We start from the raw sequence: 21552 nt of genomic DNA on the forward strand, positions 1-21552 counted from the left end.
ACATACTTGGCTAGATAAGTCATTCTCAACAAAATCCAAAAGAAAATGCAAATTGCATATAACTACCCAGATTGGAGTGGAGGAATGGGGCCAACAATGGACTGCTGGTGAGAATTATTAGCACTACACAAAGAAGAATGTAACAGTTCCAACCAGTCAAATATGGCTTGTTTCATTTGGAAAAACTTCTCCCTACTTGGGATCTGGGAAAGCTGCAATAGCAAGAAATAGCTCCAAAGTGGAAAGCCCTGCTGCTAAGAAACTAAATCTTTACATTTGAAACTAACAAGTCCCATGTTGGTAATGATTGTTTGAAATATATTAATTGATCAGTTATAAGATCCTTAGGATATTTAAAGAAAATCATCAAGTTCCTGATTCACATTTGAAAATAAGTAGGAACACATGTATCCACTTATCTCCTCTACAAACTGAAAATGTCCCAAAGAATGGAGTTTCTAAGACTGGAATCATTTTCAGTTATCCCAGAAGGATTGTATCTGGATATGGAAAAATGACATGTATGTTCTATCTATAATTGTGATTTTACGGAATTTGTATAACCACAGATCTTTTCTTTTTTCATATTTAAGAATTCTTTTTTTTTTTTTTTTTTTTTTGGTTAGCCAATCCTCAACTATCATCTGCTTAGTTTCCTCAATTATTTTGTTCAAATTCTTTAAGGTATGCCGACACTGAAGTATTGAATAGGCACAAGAATTAGTTTTCTCTCTGGTTTTTGGTACCCAAATTAGGTGATATTCAACATTTGGTTGACTGTTTTGGTGATAATAGCTTGTTAAGCCTATATTTCAGAAAGAAAGAAATCTATATTGATTAGAAATTGACTTTTCTAGTCAGTTTTTTTATTCAAAAATGCATTTAGCAAAAGGAAGCTCATAATTTAGAAGAAAGAAAAATAAGGATGGTTTTGGACATATTGAATTTGTTGTGTTGTCCAGACACCCTGAAGACAATTGGAAATTCTATTCCACTACTCTACAAGTGTACACTCATTATAATTTATATGATAAATTAAAGAGGGACACTTATTATTCTTCTCAGAATTCATTATTCATAAAATAAAATGAATCTCTGAAGTATGGCTGATGTGGGTCAAACTCAAAGAAACTGTTCACATTTCTTTTTGGTACTAAAGTTTTCATAATGAATAATTCTCAAGAAGAGAATATTGGGATTTGGAAACCATTGTATTTTATAGAGACATGAGTGCAGAATGGTGCTTGCTAAAATAGGTTTTGACCTATACCTATGTAAAAGAACCAACTGTGCTTTCAAAAAAGAACTCTTAAATCACAAAAAAATATTTCTTACCCTATCCCCAGCAGTGGGAAACTTAAATGAATCATAAAATTTCTTCCTCAAATATTCTGTTTGGTGTTAAAAATGAACTGGAGCTCATATTTTGCTTTGTTTTATGTCACCATGAAGATAAAGCATTGAGAGTATAAGCACTACTTAATGCTTTATTCCTCAACAGTGATTAAAATATAGACATGGCAATCAGCAATTTTGATATCATTCCCTCTTGATATATCATTTGGCACATTTATATCTATAGCCTATAATTTGAATCTATAGTTAGTCAATGATGAACTAAATTTTTCACTTTACTCAGTGTGCTGATAGATTTTTCCCACCTTCCAGAGTTAAGAAAGATTTAACTTTGGTGTATAGTTATGAACAAAGAGCAAAGCCAAGATCATTTTTAAAAGAGAACAAACATCTTGCCATTGATCTTTGTTTAGAATTCATTTTATCTCAGTTGTGGGCATTGAGTATCCTAGATTAGTAAGGAGTGGCCCCACTTGTTAAAAAGTTTTTCTGTCTCTGTTTCCCTCTTTTAAGCATCTCATCTGAAAAAAAAAAAGTTGGCAAAGTAGTAGCTTCCTTAAATAGTGCTATTTTAAGTACAAATTCATGGTGTGACTCTGATGCAACACCTTCCCCGGCTATGGGTCAGAAGCAGGGCTTTCCCATTGGAAGGTTCTAAGCAGTGTTATTTGTTCTCAGAGTTGGTCGAACGAAGCTAATGTGTTGCCAAAGACATGTGATAGGTTTATTTTGCAAACACTGAGTAGGAAACAATAAACATGGTGAATATGAATGCTAATTATTTTAAATTATGTCTATCCTATATTTAAACAGACCAAGAATATTATTGCAGATTACTCCTCTCAAAGCCATAATGACCAAGCATCAAGTTTCTTTTTTGCCAGGGTGGCCCTTTATATAACTTTTCAGAAAACTAGCAATTTATGTATGGTTTATTGTTAATGGAACCATGCCAACTTTTTTTAAAGTACTGTCAAAGTAGTAAAAATGTTAGTGGTAGGTTAAGGTTTAACTTTGAACATAACTAAATTAAACAAAAAATTAAACCCTTTGTAAATAATTTCCAAATTTAGGATCTCAAAGTTTTGTTATGTAGTCAAGACTTTGCTCACAAATTGACTGTTTTATTTTGGTGTTGGGATAGCATATAATAGTTTCTTAAATATTTATTGAATAATTTTAATTACTGACTAATGCTGCTTTGTACACATTTTTGAAACCCTTGGGTTAAAATTGCTATCTAAAACAATGTACACAGTTTTTCTTACAGTAGCATGGTAACCACATCAAAGGGATATATGTATCTCATATAATGATATGCAATGAGTAGGCAACAAAAGAAGCTAGATAGAGGAGAGATCCAGATTCCCTTATTTCCCAGAGGAAGTGACATCTGATGAGTCTTGAAGGACAGTAAGGACTTTGAAAAGAAGAAATAAGAAATAAGTGTATTTTGGGCATAGGGGATAAGAAGTGTGCACCCAAGAGGTAATGGAGGCCTGAGCTAGGATGGGGAAATTATGGCTAGAGGTAAGAAAAGGGATGATAAAGATGTTTTAGTACGATAATACCAGAAACAAAGAATTATAATTAAGTTATTAAGGCTATTAAGACTTTCACAATTCTAGTTCTATGACTTGGAGTAGGCAAATATCTTTTATATACTTGTTGGCTGATTAAATTGGGAGCAAGGAGAAATAACCTCATACAAGCATTCTCTATGCCCAGCATTTTCTCTCTGAACAAATAACCTCACCTTTGACTTTATTGATAAATTAAGACCATGTGAATTCAATTTTCTCAAACCCTTTCTTTACCTTTTTCTTTTGGTCTCTTTTTTTGGCTCTCCTAATCATTTGTTCCCTTCGCTCTTGTTCCCTCTTCTCTTTTTTGGACCATCCTTCCATCACTGATTCCCATAATTATTCCTACTCTTTTTTGCATTTTCAACTCTGCCCTTTTTTGGGCTTCTTACCTTCTGTCTCTAAATGCGTTCAAATATCTCCTTTTCTTTTTCTTCCCTTTTACTCCCACTTTCAGCAGTCTAATTCAGGTCCAGTTTTGCTGTTGCTACAGCACCAAATTTTCACTGGCTTCCCACTGGACATGTATATAGGAAATGGTTTCTTTTTCTCTGGAGGAATCTGTTCTAATAATTTCTCATTTTTTTAGTTTAAGGAGACTATCATAGTTATGGGGTTTTGCTATATAATGTCAATAATGGTTAAGGAATTTGGCATGTCTATGTGTTGGAAACTGAAAAGCCCCATAAGCACAGAAGAATATTTATCAAATTAATTACCTAAGTTCTTGTTCACAATTCAACTAAATGGTGCAGTGGATATAGAACTGGGCTCACCATCAGGAAGGTTCAAATCTGACTTTAGACACTTAATAGCTGTGTGATCCTAAGGAAGTCACTTAATTATGTTTGCCTTAATTCCTCATCTGTAAAATAAAGCAGAAAAGGAAATGGCTAATCATTCCCACTCTGATATCTCTGCTAAGAAAACTCCAAATGGGGTTGAAGCAAGTTGGACACAACCGAAAAAAGGGTTAATAACTTAATTATAATTCTTTGTTTCTGGTATTATTGTACCAAAACATAATTGTTAAATCAGTATCATTTATTTGTCCTAGAAAGTTATAAATAATGAGTTAAAGCTGCCAGAGAAGGTTTCTCAGCCCTAGACTTGAACATGCCTTTGAAGGATGGACAAGATTTAGTTAGAAGCATCGATTTCAAGGAGTGAGAATATGAACAAAGATATGGAGTTGGGACAGAACATTTTGTATTCATGCAACACTGAACCTCTAGACTACAGCAGAGTTGTCCTCTCTATTTTATACTTGGCTCTTAAAATTCATTTTATTGTCACTAAGATTTGCAGAATTTTTTTTTAATGATTCTACTTTTGTTATAATGTTTTTAGAAACCATCATGGAATTTAGCTTAATTTTGTCCAGGACAGATTTGTAAGATAAATAGAATCAGTTTTGTGGGGAATGGGATGACTGGGGAATCCTGAGAAAAACATATATAAGCCATAGAATGATGGTTCACATAAGTGTTAAAATTTTTACAATTCTCATTCTAGTCTATTTTAAAAGGTACTTTTCCATCACTTTTACTTTTGCATTGAGTACATCTGTCCACTGAGGGGCACTCTTCCCACACTATGTTTCTTCAGAAGTTTGAGAAAATCTCAGAATCAGCTCCATATTATTGCTTAGCTTTATTGTTTGTTTTGTTTTGTTTTAGTAACACGACCCCCCCCCCCCCCACACACACCCCTTTTCTTAACAGCTCCCCTCCCCTGGCTTTGTAATACCTTTAGTTATTGATAGAAATAATGAAGTTTGTTTATAAATAAACTGTTAGGATTCTTGCTCATGTGTATAGTATTCAATTCAGACACTTTTCAGTGGTTTTTGACTCTATGTGACCCCATTTGGAGTTTTCTTGGCAAAGTTATCAGCATAGTTTGCCATTTCCTTCTCCAGCTCATTTTATAGAGGAGGAACTAAGGCAAACAGGGTTAAATGATTTGCTCAGGGGGTCATGCTGCTAGTAGGCATCTGAGGCCAGATTTGACCTCAGGAAGATGTCTTCTTAACTCATGTTAATTATATATGAGGATAATTATAAGCACATATATAATTTTAACATTTTAGGAGAACCCAATTCATATGGTTGCCCTAAGTAATGAAAGAATTCAAGTTATACTTGAAAAATAATTGTCATAGATAGATGCCAGTTGTTAATCCTTCATTTTTAAAGATCAACAAAATCCTAAGTTTATGTCTTGAGTGGTATGTGAATTGGATTTAATTAAGGTTTAGTTTGTGTCTCTCTGTTCCTACTACTTAAATTCCTATTTTTTCCTGCCCCCCAAAAAGGAACTATGAATTACAAGTACATATTAATATATGAAAGCTAAGTACAAAAGGAAGAAAACAAATTAAAATGGAAACCCAGAAATAATTTTGTGAACACAACTTGGAATTTTTAAATTAGATAAATGAGACAGAGGGAAAGAGAAAAAGATTATGTATATATGTGTATGTGTATTTGTGTGGGGGGTGTTATATAGCTATGGAGCATTTATGAAGAATGAAACTGGTTTCCTCTGTGGTGTTTCAAAAAATGATTACTCCATAGAAAAACTATATATATATTCAACTTGCACATATCTAATTTTATATATGTATGTATATATATATATATATATGTGCTAAAATTATGTTTCTATGAAGAATTTACTGTATTTGCATAATGTTTTTATATTTAACAATGCAGTAGAAAAACTTTCTCACTTATTTTGTAGATAGTTTCAAATGTCTGATCTTTAAGATACTTTAAGTTGAAGCCATTAAAATACTTTAGATTGAAACCAGTAGCTCTTTCATAATGTTTCACATAATTGATCCAGAAAGTTTCTAGGTTAAAAGTCATGTTCACCTGGAAAGAAGCATGCAGAATATTTGATTTCATAGGAACACTTGCCAAAAAAAAAAAAAAAAAAAAAACACAAAAAACCCAAAACATTCTATCAACAATTGACAAGATCCCAAACCAAAGGAAGAGTAGGGTGTTTTTTTCCCCCAACTGTGATATTTGCTTAAGCAGAAATTAATGATGGAGAATCATGTTCTGCATTCTCAGCAAGAAGGATCTGAGAAAATGTGCTTGTGGTTTTCCAACTTGTCTTTCTTTGAAGATGTTAAGTATCAAGGAACCAGACTTTTAGCCATATAGAACTAACAGTAACCCCAGAATTAGTAGTGGTTTTTGCCCAACTTATAAGAAATGGATGCTTCCCTTTATTTGATACTATCTGCTAGTGTTGTGTTAGTTCAGTCTCCATCCAAAGTGGGAGATTAAGAAAGTGTATGGTGCTTTCATATGAGTATCCAATTCTTATAAGAAGAATCTTATTTCTCTAGTGAGTGATTGAAAGAAAGGGTCCTGATACTGATGCTCTCCTCTTGAAACAGCCTCTTTAAATAGGTCAAAGACACTATAGGGAAGAATCACTTTTTCCTGGATGAGAATAAGGAGCAATTGGTGGAGCCATTGTTGTAAAGGCCCCTCTGATGTTGATGGGGACACAAATGACCTCATATTTCCTGGCAGTCCTTTCCTCTAGCATTATTGGCAGTCCTGCAAAGCCACCTAGAGTCACTTATTACTATTTTTTAGAAGATTTGCATGTTTAATTTAGAATATTTGATTATGGCTTCTAATTGGCAAATTGATTTCCTAGAGTACTATGTATAATATAGTCCTTTTACCCTAAAATCTTGTTTTAGAGAGCTTGGACAGAAATAAAACCTAAAAATGACAGAAAATTTGTGATTCATTAATCTATCAACAAGAGTTTATAAAGTTTACTTACCATGCACTGGGCACATAACATTTCTTTAGGACTTTAATGACTCTGATGTGATCTTGTACTTGCCATTCACCTTCTAGTGCTAACATTCTGTGATTTGATGAAGGGCTTCTCCACCTTTGAGCTTTCTGAGGGAGCTTTTTATGCCTTTCCTTGACAGCTTACCTTTATTCACTCTCTCCATATGTTGTTTGTGCCTCATTATTTATTAGCTGTCTCCCCCATTATAATGGATGCTTCTTGATGTCAGCAGCTGAGTTTTTGTTTTTTGCCTTTCTATCCCCAGCCTCAGTACTTGTTTTCTCTATTGTTTCCTATTTATCCTACACATAGCTAGTTCATGCATTTTTTTATATATTATCTCATTCATTAAACTGTAAGCTCATCATAAACAAGTACTGTCTTTTGCTGATTTCTTTGTATTCCTAGCACTTAACACAATCTCTAGCACATAGCAAGTAGTTAATAAATGCTTATTGACTGATACATAGTAAGTGCTTAATAAATGCTTTCTGAAGAAGCTTTTTATGCCTTCCCTTGACAGTTTAGCTTTATTCACTCTCTCCATATATTGTTTATTCCTCGTTACTTATTGGTTGTCTACCCCATTATAATGGATGCTTCTTGATGTCAGGAATTGAGTTTTTGTTTTTTGTCTTTCTTTCTATCCTCAGCACTCACTACTTGTGCTTTCCTTTGTTGATTATTTCCTATTAATCCTATATATAACTAGTTCATGCATTTTTTACATATTATTTCCTTTATTAAACTGTGAGCTCATCAAGAATAAGAACTGTCTTTTGCTGGTTTCTTTGTATCCCTAACATTTAACACAGTGTCCAGCATGTAGCAGGCAGTTAATGAATGCTTATTGACTGATACATAGTAAGTGATTAATAATTGTTTATTGACTTTCTGACTCCCCATTACCCTGGAAAATCTCCCTTTATTATTTTATCATTTGGGGTATCACTCTCTATGTGCTACTTGAACCCTCTGGAATCTTTCATTTTTGCTAAATGACTAGCCTACTTTCTTTTACCCCTATTCTCACATTTAACTCATCATCAGAAATATGCTGTTATAATGTCAGCTGATATTTATTATGCATCTTTCCTTTGCCCTTTGGATTATTTATAATTCTAATTCTTGTATTTGTAATATTGTATTATTGTAGATTGTAGTATTTCATGATTGACAACCATAAGAATATTTGTATTAAAGAGGTAGACTGTTTTAGAAGCAATTAGTGTGGAATTTTGGAAAGCATTGTATCATTTCCCAACTGTAATCCATCCCAGTGTCTTTATATACCAATATCTAGGCCTACCTCATGGTCTATCTGTAGTGCTGTTAAAGCTACACAAGATGAACTAATTCAGTGAGCTGCCTTTCTGTATAATAGTTGTATGACATAGTCCTGATAGTAGGTATTATCCCATATAGACTGTGATAAAGACTATCTTCATTTTCTTACTACTGTAGATTTCCTTGAGTTTTTGTAGCATTTCTGGACTCAGTGTGCACATAGTACAATCACATAATTTTGGAATCAGAATCTATGTGGTATTAGATTAGAAACATTTAGTGACCTTCTCATCAGTAAGAAATTTTTTGGCTCAGATTTTACATGTGAGGTCTTCTGTGAAATGAAGGATAATCTCAGTGAATGGGAGATAATGTAAGACATTAGATCATGGCATTTAGAGCCAAAAAGAACCCTAGAAATTGCATAATCCAACCTCCTTATTTTGCAAATGAGGAATCTGACTTAGTAGACTACAAAATACAAAATACATTATCTGCCAACTTGAAGCTAAAGAAAGAACCCTGGAATTGAAATCAGTTTGAATGTCTAGACCCAGTGCTAAGAGCCATTGGAATTTGGATTTTCCTTTAAGTGTGAACTATTTTTACCTTGTAGATATAGAATTAAAAATAAAACTAAAAAGAACTGATAGTATGTTTTATTGGGTGAGAAAATATATAGGTAAATTTTCAGAAAATCATAATTCACTGCTTTCTAGCTTGGAAAATAGAATAGGGAACAAGACATGAAAGCATGTTGTCAGTTGAAGCCTCAAAATGTATTTTTAAAATAGTAACTGGGGCATCTAGGTGACACAGTGGATAGAGCACCAACCCTGAAGTCAGGAGGATCTGAGTTCAGATCTGGTCTCAGACACTTAATACTTCCTAGTTGTGTGTCCCTGGCAAGTCACTTAACTCCAATTGCCTCAGCAAAAAGAAAAAAAAAAATTAGTAATCGAGATCATTTTTAATTAGGTGCAAAGTATGCATTTTAGTATCTCAGTTAAATGAATTTATGAAACTCTTTACTTTTAAGACATTCATTTTCTTTCCCTTATTCTGCTTAGATGTGTTATTGTGAGGAATAGATTATGAAGATTATGTTAATTTCAGTGCATTATATGTATAATGTAGCCTCCAGAATAGAATACTAGAAAAAGTAGGAAACTTGAATGCCATTCTGTACCCATTGCCCGCTGACTCTAATTTAAATTTGCCTTCTGATACAAGGAGAGATAGGGGATGCATGCTTTTATCTATAAAGCACTCAACTTAGTAGATAGAATGTACTATATGTAAATATAATGTACTATAAACAGTAAGGATAAATGTGATGATTTATGGTATTTTTTTTTAAAGGAGGATAAGCCTAAAAATATAATCAGTTTTTCACTGAAGTTTAGCTTATAGGAATATTGAGCTAAAAGAGAGGCATTACTTTTCCTTTCATAGAATAAAGATAATAGTAACCTTACTCTGTGCTCTCTAGTTGTCAATGTGCTTTCACATGCATTATTATCTCAGTTGATCCTTACAACAACACTGCAATGTAGGTAATATGTGGGGGAGCTCAAGAAAAGAAGTTAATATCCTTTTTTTTCTGGAGAGCTTAAAAAGATAGGGAAGAAGGTTCTTATCTCCCTCCTTCAGAGCTCATACCTATTAATAGTTGACCATGCAGGTATGTGATCCTATTCTTCTGAGTCTAACCTCTTTACATAGCACAAGAATGACAAGTTCCCCGCATTAACAGCTTCATGTTCCTATTTTCATTTGGTCTTCTAAATTTCACCTTAGAAGCTCCATAGGAATCTCTCCTCCTTTAGGGCCTGTTCAATGTAAACAGCTCCTAGTATTGCAGAATAGCAGAACTGCAGAGAACTGCAATCACTTCAGGGAAGGAATGTAAACAGGCTGAGAATTCATCAACCCACACTGTCTCTTTTTTAAGAACTTGGATTTCATGCCAGGCTGTGTTCAACTCTGTCCGTATCTGGAAAATGAGCCTGACTGTATACTATGACAGACAGGAGCACATTCAAGCTAAAAAGCGATTTCACCAAAAATTAAATAAGTCTGTAAAACTGTTCAGATTTCTCCCTAGAGAAAAGAAGTCTAAGAAAAGGACGTTCATTCTGACTCTGGTTTTTATGGTACTATAATGCTCATTCTAAGCTAGACTACTATTTGCAAATGGACCCTAGACAAACACAATGGCACAGTTCCAAATTGTTCTGTACTTGAATGTAAATATGAACAGAAAACAGAGATAGGTGTTTCATGCACCTTTGGCTTGTCTACCACCTCTCTGGCTGTGGGAAGTCTCTTTTTGACATCTGTTAGCTAAAGAAAATAGCTCCAGGTGCTCTGTCAGGAGAAGGTGGAGAGCCAGACCTGAAACAGGGTAAGGGTTAGAATATTTAGGATAGGCTTTGGGCCTATTCCACTCTCTCAACTAGTTGATTTTAAATAAATATATGTAGCTATATAATGTATATTTGCATATATGCACATGTATCTGTGTAATGCATTCACTAGTCTATTACATTCTGAGATAGTAGATAGGGATGCCTCAAAACATTTTTAGCCTGACAAAATTATGCTCATTTCTTAGCTTCCTCTTTCCCATGTCATGTCTTCCCTTCCTCACTCTTCAAAGAAAAAGATAGAAATAGCCTTAGGATTTACTCTGGGCAGGAAAGACTAGAGGACTGTAGTCTACTATACTAAAAAAAAAATCTGAGAGAATCCTGATGTGACCCTAAAACACATTAGGCTGTCACTCCTTAAAAAACAGGTAGAATTATAATAGGATACTTTCACATTCCCATCCTACTCTTGGATTTCTGCAAACATATGTTTATTTTGAAAATAATTATTAGTTAAGAAATGGTTTTCCCTCTTCAATTTGTTTCTGAAATCAGAGGAGCTGGATTTGAAACTTAAGTCTTGCCACTTTTTTGCCGATGTAACCTTGGTGTATGACTCTCTCAGTTTTATCCTAGGTAAAAATAAAAGGTTTGGATTTGATAACATCTAAGGTATTTTTCTACTCCTAAATCTCAGATACCCTGAGACAGATAACAAATATATTTAGAACTTAAAACAATTCATTAAAGAAACAGGAGTTTCAATGACATTTTCCAGCTTCTATTGGACCATATTTGAATGATTTTAGAGCAATGAATATTTTTCACTCTCCCTATCTTGCCTATAGAAGAAAAGAAAAATTAATGATTTGTGAGTGTTCCAGATTTCCTTGATTTACCTCTCTTTATTGATATAAATATCCCTGTAGCCACTCATGAGAGGTAGTAAGCAGTTAGAGAGAATTATATAAAAATAAATAGAGGAATAATGTTGTTTTAGCCATCAGTGCTAGAAGAATAAATAAAATATCTTTGTACCTGAAGTGAAATTGTTAAATTCAATTGTATTTACTTTGGGAACAAAATATTCTTTTCAGTTATCCATGTCATTAATAGGTTATCAAAGGATGTGCTGCAATATTTGGCAGCTTTCAGGCTAATTATACAAGCTGTCTAAGAAGCAAGAAGTAGTTCTCTGTTCTAACTGAGAACAAAAGCTGAGAAACAGAGAGGATGCTGCGAAGGCTGGAGCTAGCCAGTTTGAACCAGCACCAGTTAGTAATGACAGGGAAAGAAGAGGTGGGATAAGGGGATAAGGGGAGAGGAGGAGCCCTCAGAGGGAAAAAAAAAAAAAAAAAAAAAGAAGGCATCACATTCCACCAGAAGCTCTCTCCTCTATGATTCACTGTTACAGCCACATTAGACAATCTCATTTGAATGTGTGGTTATGGGCAAACCCTCCCACAATCTCACTGCTCAGAGAAAAATTCAGAAATTGCAATGTTCATTATATTACATCATGGTTCTCTTTTGCTGATTTTTAAAAAAACTTTATTTTTTGACCAAGTCATGGCCTAGTAGGGATAATAATAGAAGTTCATTTGTTTTGAGATTTTTTTTTTAAATCCCCACCCCATAAAGAATTCAAGGTAAGTTTTTTAAAATGGTTCTCCTCTTTTAAAGTCACAAACCAGACGATACATTCTTTCTTAAAGTCACAAACCAGATGATACATTCTTTCTTAAGGTATTGTCCAATTAGAGTTTTACACATTTTCTATAATGGATAATTGGAGGACTTAGAACCATTCATCTCTTTAAGGAAATGATAGGGTGGGACAGGTCTACATGAATTATTTTGTAGGTGGGTACTAACCACAAAATTTAACTATATCTTCAGATCCAAAGAAAAATGAAATCACTATATAATGGATTGAACATTAACATTAAACATATTTATGATGATTTAGAATATAGGAAATGCATTCATTTGCTTAAAAGAGCCTTTAGGATTTACTTGAAATTTTGAGAAAAATTGGAATTCTGATGAATTCCATGTTTTTCATTCTGACCACACTAAGATCAGATTTTGGAAGCTTACTAACAATAATATAATTTAATTTGCTAAAAGTTACACTATCACTCCAGTAATCATTCTTATGACCTCCAAGGCCAAAATATTCCTCTCTGGGATCTCTCCATGTGTGGTTTTGATTTTTTTACTATAAACTCTTTGAGGGGAGAAAGTGGCTTTTTTTTATATACATTTCCATGGCACTTAACAAAGTGTCTAACACATAATAAATGCTTAATAGTACTTTTTCATTCATTCCTTTCTTTCATTCATTGAAGGGAAAGGATGGGTTCTGGCCTCAAAACAAAAACTTGAAGTTAATATTGTCTCGTAGCATTTGGTCCTGGAGAAGCCAATTCTCTATCTCTCTGTTTCCATTGTTTGGGAATTCAAAATATTAAATAATCAGCACATGATCAAAGGAAGCAAAGAAAAGATGGACAATACAATAACATTTGTTGAATCAATTATTTCAGCTCTCTCTCACATCCCCTGGCAGTTCCTCTCACACCCCTCCCTCCTAACCAGAACAGCTAATAAGAAAGTTGGACTAACCAGATTTCCACACATTCATATTTTTTTTACTCACCTTCTGGTCAATATACTAGTGAGTGGTGGAATGTGTAAAGAATGAATAACAGAAAGAAATCAGTCCCAAAGTCCATATAGCAAGTTTTAAAAAGTTAATCTTTCTTTGGACAGGGCTCATTGATATATATATTCAATTATATATTAAAGTAGCATTTATTGAATATCAGTTTAAGCATAGCAGTGAGCTAAGTGCTGAGGAGAGTATCAAAATACTAATTGCAATCTTCACTAAAAAATGAAGTTTATATGGTGCTTTAAGGTCTGCAGAGTTTTTTTTAATGCATCATCTCATTTGATCCTAGAAATAAATTTATAAGGTATGTAGTTCACATATTAGTATTTTTTTGGAATCTCTCCAGTTTAAAACTTTGCCTAAAAATAAGTAAAAAAGTAGCTGTTTAGCCTCCATATGAAAATCTGCAATGATGGGGAACTCATTACTTCCTGAGTAAGGCCATTCAATATTTTTTTTCTATATTGAGCCAAAATTTGCCTCTCTGAAAATTCTACCCATTTACTCTTAGTTTTCTGTCCTCTAGAGCCAAGTAAAACAAATCCTTCTGCATGCAGCATATGCTCTCGATTTACTTTCCCAACTCCCAATTGCACTAGCAATTTAGGACCCCAGATGGTAGATATTTCGAGTTCTCTCAGGATTCTAGAGCTATTGTATTTTTCAAATGCAGTAGTTCATAAGTCCCCATTGATTGTATTCTTTCTTTTGATTATCTTTTGATGTCAATTAGTCAGACTTACTTAACTTTTTAAAAGGATCAAACAAAGAAGAGTAGGTACAAAACTTCCTCCCACCCTCAAAGTCTATGACAAACTTCTTTACCAATATATATAGAACCCAGAAGAAGATCTGCTGAAGGTAAGAGAACACACATGGCTGAGGAGGAATTCAGAGGCACTCTTTGCTTTGTCTTTTTCTTCCCTTTCTAGGGTCCTTAGGAAAAGCTTTTCTTCTAGAGTTGTTGCTGAGTTTTGAAGCTTCCATTTCTCATTATGTCCAATTTATTTTTGGCTTCTGATGTCTTAGACGTTGCATTAGCTGTTCCAGGACTAGGCTGCTAATGATACTGATGTTCACAAAGTCTTGTGGTGAACAAGAGTTGTAGAGATCAAAGAGACAGACTCTGGTTGATTCCTCCCACCGCACCTAGCTTTGCTCTGTTGCTGGTGACATTAATCATCCAACATATTAGCTATTTCTTTTTGTTTCATGCTGTATTCAGATATAATATCTCATTGATGCCTTTTTGTAACTCTGATAGAAAAGTGGAACAGAACAGGGCCAAGTAGAAGTTATTAGAACACTCCATTAGACTTGGCCCTGAAGAGTGATAGTAGCCCATGAATTACTTACTATTCTTTTGTTCTGGTCATTTGGAGACAAGAGCTTTAAACTGTGATTTAATTAATATAGGGAACTTTTGGATTAGGGAACTCTCTTCAATGCAAATTAACACTCTCTCAGAAATTGATACACTTAGAGAGTTGGTAGAGCAATAAGAATCTACATGACTTTCTCAGATGACATAGTTATTATATATCTGTGGCAGAACTTGTACTCAGTTCTCCAGATCCTCAAGGATAGATCTCTATCTACCACATTACACTGTCTCTTTATTCAGCCAGTTCTAAATCTCCCTCAGCATATTATCATTCAATCTATATAACTTCATCATATGCACAGGATATAATGAAGTACTTTTTCATTTATTTTATGGAATTGTCAAATCATTCCTCTGCTGTGACTATGATCTCTTTTCTAAGTGTTCATTTAATTTATTTTGAATAATGTGTTTAACATGTCGGTATCAGTCATGTCACACTTGGGGCAGTATGGTAGTCCTCACTAGGCTACATTAGCAAGCCAAATTAAGTTGTGTACTGTTTTCCTCAAGCCTACAGTGAGTGAGACAATACGTTATATTATTCGTTATCCAGAGAGAGAATGAAATATTCCAATTGCCTCCCAAGTGGAGCTCTCTTGGAGCAGTCAGGCCAATGGCTACTTCTGTTCCATTCTAATGTATATGTGGTACAACCTTTCTAAATGGCACAGTATCCTCACTAGCCACAAAAAGATACCAAATCTGGCAGCACCTAGACTATTTCACATTGCAAAACAACTTAAATTCACACTATGCTCAGGATTAGCCAGAGGATATATTTCAAAAGTTAAAAAAAAAAAATCTGTACCTCTAAATCTCTGACCCTTTGTCTGGGCTTCTTTCTCCCTGTTAATAATCTTCTACCCTCTCATAGCTCAGATATTTAACATGCTTTATTGAACATAAAAATGGAAAAAGGGATGAAAAGGCATTTGTTAAGCGCTCACTAAGTGCCAGACACTATTAGCTACTAAGAACACAGATAAAACAGTGTTACATAAATTTTTTTCCTTGAAGGGCATATATTGTAGTGGGGGTTGGAGATAGGGATAGGCAATACATCTAGTGGAGTGATGGTCAGAAAAGAGAATTCTCTCCAGAATGACTAAAAGGTTCAAAGGGATGGTGAGTTTATCAATTGGAGACAATTGACATTCTCTTTTCAGATACCAGGATGGTATTGATTTTATTACTGTGCCCAAAACAGTAAGTAAAAAAGTGTATGTGGAGGGGTGGGGTATTTGGATCAGATGAGAGTCTTGGACTGAGCCAGCTATATATAGTAAGTGAGGTGAGTTTGCATTCATTCACTAACCAATCAAGACAACTCAGCCCCAAGGCTAGATTTTCAAAGCTGAATGGATTAACTGTTCCTAGGACTGAGGGCATTATTTCTGGAAAAGGAAAAAATGTAAGGGTCTCACAAAGGACTATTTGTTTCTGACCATTTCTCCAACCCTCCTCCTTCTTGATCTCCCAGTTCTCCAGGTATGGCCAAGGGGAATTCCCAAACCACAGCCAGCACTTCATGCTGAAGGAATGGGGGGAGGGGGAGAGACAGTATATCTCTGTATATCACAGCTTTTGGGGGATATAAAATAGATCCTCTGGTAGGGCAATTCATGTGTGGCAATGAACAGAGACACTGCTAGCCCCTCTCCTCTTTTGCTTCATGCCAGGATTCTATCTTGCTAGGAATACTGGTCTAGGGGAGTGATGGTTTCAGTTTTTATAAAGCTCTCTTTGCTTTTATTTCTCTGGCTTCTCACCTTAAGCTGGCCTAGAAAGCTGTCACAGGCAGCAGCACTGGGTTTGTATATTGCCAAAGAAAGCCTTTTGTGATCTGCTTTCCTCCTAGTGCCTGCCTCAGTAAAGAATACCGAATAAGTCTCTAGCTTTATAAAGACTCAATTTTTGTCCCCCAATTGCTATCACTGAAGTGAAAATACAGAAAGGTTTGGTGCCCGGTTGTTGTTATTGTTGCTTGTTTGTTTTTTTAAATGTAACTCTGGAACATCTGTTAATAAAAAGGGAAAGACAGAAAGTGTGAGGGGGAGGGGATGCAGAAGTACTGGCTAGCAGCACAGCTCTTTGGAAAGACAGCTGCCAGTCTGAAGCCCTTCGGACTGCGAGGACAGGAAATGATTTTTTTCCTGCTTAGACACTGGAGAGGGGCAGTTACCAAAGTGACTCTCTCTGAGGGAAGATCCCAGGCACTGGCTGGGTGGGGGTTGGGGTGGGGATGAATCTCACCAAGTCTGAGCCATTCAGTATCACAGCACCTCATTCTCCACACAGACCACCAATCAGGTTTTCATCAGAATTTCTTTGAATGAAAGAGCTAGGGCATCTTTAGACACTAGCATCTCCCTGTGTTTTCCCAAAATGGAAGACGCCTCCATACATCAATCTCTGCTTTCTCCTCAAACAATCCCAGATGTCTCCACCCATTCCATAACCTTAGTGGTCAGCGGAATCCTGGGAGAGTGTCTGCAATCTCTATGGTTACCTTATTGCAAGGCCAGACTCCATTGCAGGGTTATATAGGGGACATCAGAGGATGAGTGAAGATAGAAGAAAACAGTCTTCCTCTTCAGCTCAGCTACCTGAGCCAGTCACAGAAGCTGTTATTCTTGAAATTGGGGACCCTGGATTGCCTCTACAATTCAAATCTCCAGAAATCTCAATAGGCCCCAAGGTTCTGGCCATCAGGGCAGGGATAGCAGATCAGACATTAGCCCTAGTTCTCCCTTTCACCTAATTGAAGCCCTAAAGTCTCCCTTCCTAAATTAGCTTCTCTTTACCCATATGGCTATGAATAAATAATGATGGCCCCTGGTTTGCAGTGTCTCCTACCCCCCTTCCCTTCCCCCCCCCCCCCCCCATGGGGAGATGAGGAAGATGAGTTTAAGCAACTTGACCACAGTTTACCATACAGAGCCAGTTCAAGAGCTGAGTCTGAAACTTAAACTTAGGCCTCAGAATTCAAGGCTCTTTCTTTTATTCATAGAGTGAATACTCTGCCCATAGCACTATGTTAGGTGCTAAAGGAAGAAAATAATTCTAAGAAATACTAGGAAAAAACCATAAGACGTCATCCTTGACCTTTAGAAACTTTAAGTCCTGTTTGGGGAATACGACATATCTACATATCATAATAATTACTAACATATCATTATAATAATTACTAACATTTATAACATTTATATAACCCTTTAAGATTTGTAAAACACTTTGTATGTGTTATCTCATTTAGTCTTAATACAAGATAGTGAAATAAGTGCTGTTATTTTTTTCCCTTTATATAGACAAGGAAATTGAGGCCAAGAGAGATTTAATTTTGTCCAGGATAATACACTACATGACTGAAACAAGATTTGAATTCAGGTCTTTGAATTTCAGGTAGCATAGTGAATCAAAGTCCACTATGCTACCTAGCTGCCTCAATGAGTTATCCATCTATCTTGTCTCTGTCTCTGTTTCTTTCTCAAATCTATGCATACCATATACATTTATACATTTTATGTATATATACATATATTTGTGTTTGTACACACATACATATACACAGCTACAGACAACTTGTAATTACCAACAGAAAACCAACAATAGGATGAAAATTGGATAAAATTATATTGTTGAATGAATTAGAACTGTATGAACAGATAGAATAGAGAAGGACAATCAGTTTTGAATATATAAAATTTCAAAGATTTCCACAAATAGAACTAATATAACTAATATTAGAAGATAAGCTGTTAACTGAAGGAAAAATATTTAGCAAATTTCTCTGATAAATGTCTTATATCCAAGATATACAGGGAAATGAATCATAATTAGAAGAATATGAGCTATTTTCCAGTTGACAAATAGTCAAATACATAAATAGGTAGTATTTTGGGAAAGAAATCCAAGTTATCAATAGCCATATGGAAAGAGATCCAAATTCCTAATAAGTAGAGAAATGCAAATTGAAGAAATTGTATAATGTAAACAACTCTATATAACATATGACTGTCTTAATGTGGCTTACAGGCACATCAAGTACAACTCTAGTGTTTTTAATCCTCACCTTCTCCAAGGAAGGTTTTAGAAACAGGAGGTTGCAGGTCAGAGGTTGGCCATTCTGCTTTCCCCAGAGAGATGGGGTACTCAGCTCTGTTTATCTATGCATGTAAATTTTAGGTTCAAAGTAAATTCCTGATTATTTTTTTAATAATAATAGCTAACTTTTTTATGTAGTGCTTACTATGTGACAGAAAGTGTGCCAAGTACTTTATAAACATTATCTCATTTGATCTTAATCCAGAAAGGAGTTCCCAAGCTTATATCCAAGACTTGACTTGCTTTCCGTGAAATACCAACTCGACAATAAACACACATAACAAGTAGCAAAGAAACTCATTTATCTAAGTTGATAGCAAAACAGAAATCAGAAAACATACTTATAAAAATATATATTAGATAATACAGACTGAAGTAGCTGTCCCATTGGGAACAATGTTATCTCAATTTGAGAGAGAGAGAGAGAGAGAGAGAGAGAGAGAGAGAGAGAGAGAGAGAGTGTGTTAAGTTATCTAGTAGAGAAATCTGGGCATAGAGATATGATAGGAGTTAGCCAACTCCATTCATTTCAACTTCTCAGAGTCTTTCTCTTTCTTCAGTAACCTAAAGACGGATTGGAATTACATATCTTTACACATCTTCTCTTTTGTTGTTATAAGCTAGAAAACCCCAGATGTCTCTCCTCTTTCCCACTCTTACCAATTCTGCCCAGGTTTTGTACCTGTCAGGGTACATGGCATTCATTTTCATCACTAAGGAGAGAATCCCATTCTAATGAATCTTGAGACTCAACTTACATCTTATATCCCATCTTAAACCCATCAGATTGGAATCAGGATCTACTATCTGCAAGCACTATGCTAAGTATTTAACAAATATGATCTCAGTTTATCCTCAAAACAGCCCTGGGAGACAAGTGGAGAAAAACCCAATTGTACAAAAATATACGTAGGAGGTTTTTTTGAGATAGACAAAATATAATAACTGGAAACCAAGAGGGTATCAGTCAGTTGGGGAATGGCTGAACAAATAGTAATAAATTAATATTATGAAGTATCATTTTGCTGAAAAAATGGTGAAGAGAATGGTTTCAAAGAAACCTGGGAAAATTTCAATATATGGATTGAGACTAATGAAAAGAAGCACAAGAATAATGCAATAACAAATACTTTTTAATATTATTTTCATTCCCTTTTCCTTCCTCTACTCAGAGAATTATCCCTTACAACAAGGACTATAAGAGAAAAAAATAGTTCAGCAAAATTAACATAAACATCAACTGAGTTGACAGTTTGATGTGTACAAAGCCCATTGTCCCTCAACTCTCTTGCATTTAAAAATCATACTCAGAAAAGAATATCCTGATAGGCTGAAACACAGCAGGTTGGCCAGCCAAATCTTCAGCAAAAGAAATAGTACTGAGTTAATGTGAAGTCATGGTTTTGCAGGAAATTAATCCTCAGTATGAGCCAGTCATTGGTCTGTAGCATAATAAGCTTAGTATTTGGTGCTTAGGACTATGAAAAGCTTTAAAAAGCCTTTTTTTAAAAATTCTTTTCATCTGTAACAATTCAATTTATTCCCTATCCCCAGAAATAATTTTTCTTATATGTTGTTGTGAATCTTCTTTTGAATGACTAAAAAGTTACTGTGTTGGTAATGGAAAGTAAAGAAGGAAAAGATTAAGAGAAGAAATTCTGCAGTTCTTTCTCCCAAACACAGCACAACACAGCATAACACATGCAGATAAACCCAGAAAGTTAATTGGTGCCATTTGACTGAATCTTGATCTGACTGCTGAAAATGTATACTTGTATTGTGAAATAGAGGTGATTTAGAAAAGTTGCAGGTCTCCCCTAATCTGTAGGCTTTCTATTTGTATGTAGTGTTTTAGACAGAATAATCTAGCAGAATCTGTTATCTGTACAAATAGTTTGGAAGAGAGAGAGAGAGACAGAGGCTGAAAGACAGAGAAAAAGAGGGAAAACTGCAGTATCAGAGGGATCAATCAGATTATTGCAATATTATAGATTTAAAGTAATTGCTGAAATATTATGGTGACAGTAAGAATGGATATTTGAAGGAATAATTTGAAAAAAACTGTATGACTTTGATAAATAGGTAGACCAATGAATATAGAGATAGACATGGATTTAAGAAACCTGAGTTCAAATCTGATCTCTAACATTTACTTGCTGTGGGGCTTTGGCCCAATCATTTAATCTCTGTCTTTCTCAGTTTCTGATCTGTATAATGGGCACCTACCTAGCAGTGCTGTTATGAAGACAAAATTAAATAATATTTACACAACATTTTAGAAACTTTAGAGCCTTTACAACTGCTATTTATGTATTCATGTATTCATTCATTTGTTCGTTTGAATGAATATAGGAGCTGAAAAGACAGGGTTTTTTTAAAAGAGTGAAAATTCTAAGAGAATTATGATGACAACATTGAAGGAGTCAGGTGGGGATAGAGAGTTAATATGCTTGATTTTGAATAAGTTGAGTTGTTACAATGCTGTATTTACAATGAAAATATCCTATAGGTCAACAATTTCCAATTATTTTATTTGTAAAATAATAATAATAGTAATAATTAACATTTATATAGCACCTACTATGTGCCAGGTGCTCAGTTGATCCCTTTACAAATGTTATCTTACCTGATTCTTACTTGATTATAATGATTCTGGAGAGTAGGTGCTATTAATATACCAAATTTACAGATGAGAAAACAGAAACAGATGGGGGTGGTAAGTGGCTTGTTCAGTGTACATATAGCTATCTATTCAGTGTCTGAAACTGGTTGTGAACTCAGGTCTTGCTAGTTCAAAGCCTGGCATTGGAATCACCATACCACCTATCTGCCCCCGCCTCAATTAGATACTACTGAAATTTTATGATTTTATGGTTTTCCCGGACTCTTCCTCCACTATTGTCTGAGAAGTGAGGTAAGCCCTTAAGGAAAACTTCCAAACTCACAAAAGCT

General features: G+C 34.9%; 1 protein-coding gene and 1 long non-coding RNA gene across 2 annotated transcripts in view; one reads left to right on the forward strand and one right to left on the reverse strand.

The window, feature by feature from the left end:
* LOC116423428 overlaps positions 1-17041 on the reverse strand; it is a 44418-nt gene extending 27377 nt beyond the window's left edge. The window contains exon 1 of the long non-coding RNA XR_004234041.1: positions 16750-17041. This is a non-coding gene — a long non-coding RNA (uncharacterized LOC116423428). The remainder of the gene's footprint in view (positions 1-16749) is intronic.
* ADGRV1 (adhesion G protein-coupled receptor V1) overlaps positions 1-21552 on the forward strand; it is a 668591-nt gene that overhangs the window by 336042 nt on the left and 310997 nt on the right. The gene's annotated exons all lie outside the window — the stretch shown is intronic.

Source organism: Sarcophilus harrisii, chromosome 1 (genome assembly GCF_902635505.1).
Source record: "Sarcophilus harrisii chromosome 1, mSarHar1.11, whole genome shotgun sequence".
Lineage (NCBI taxonomy): Eukaryota > Metazoa > Chordata > Mammalia > Dasyuromorphia > Dasyuridae > Sarcophilus > Sarcophilus harrisii.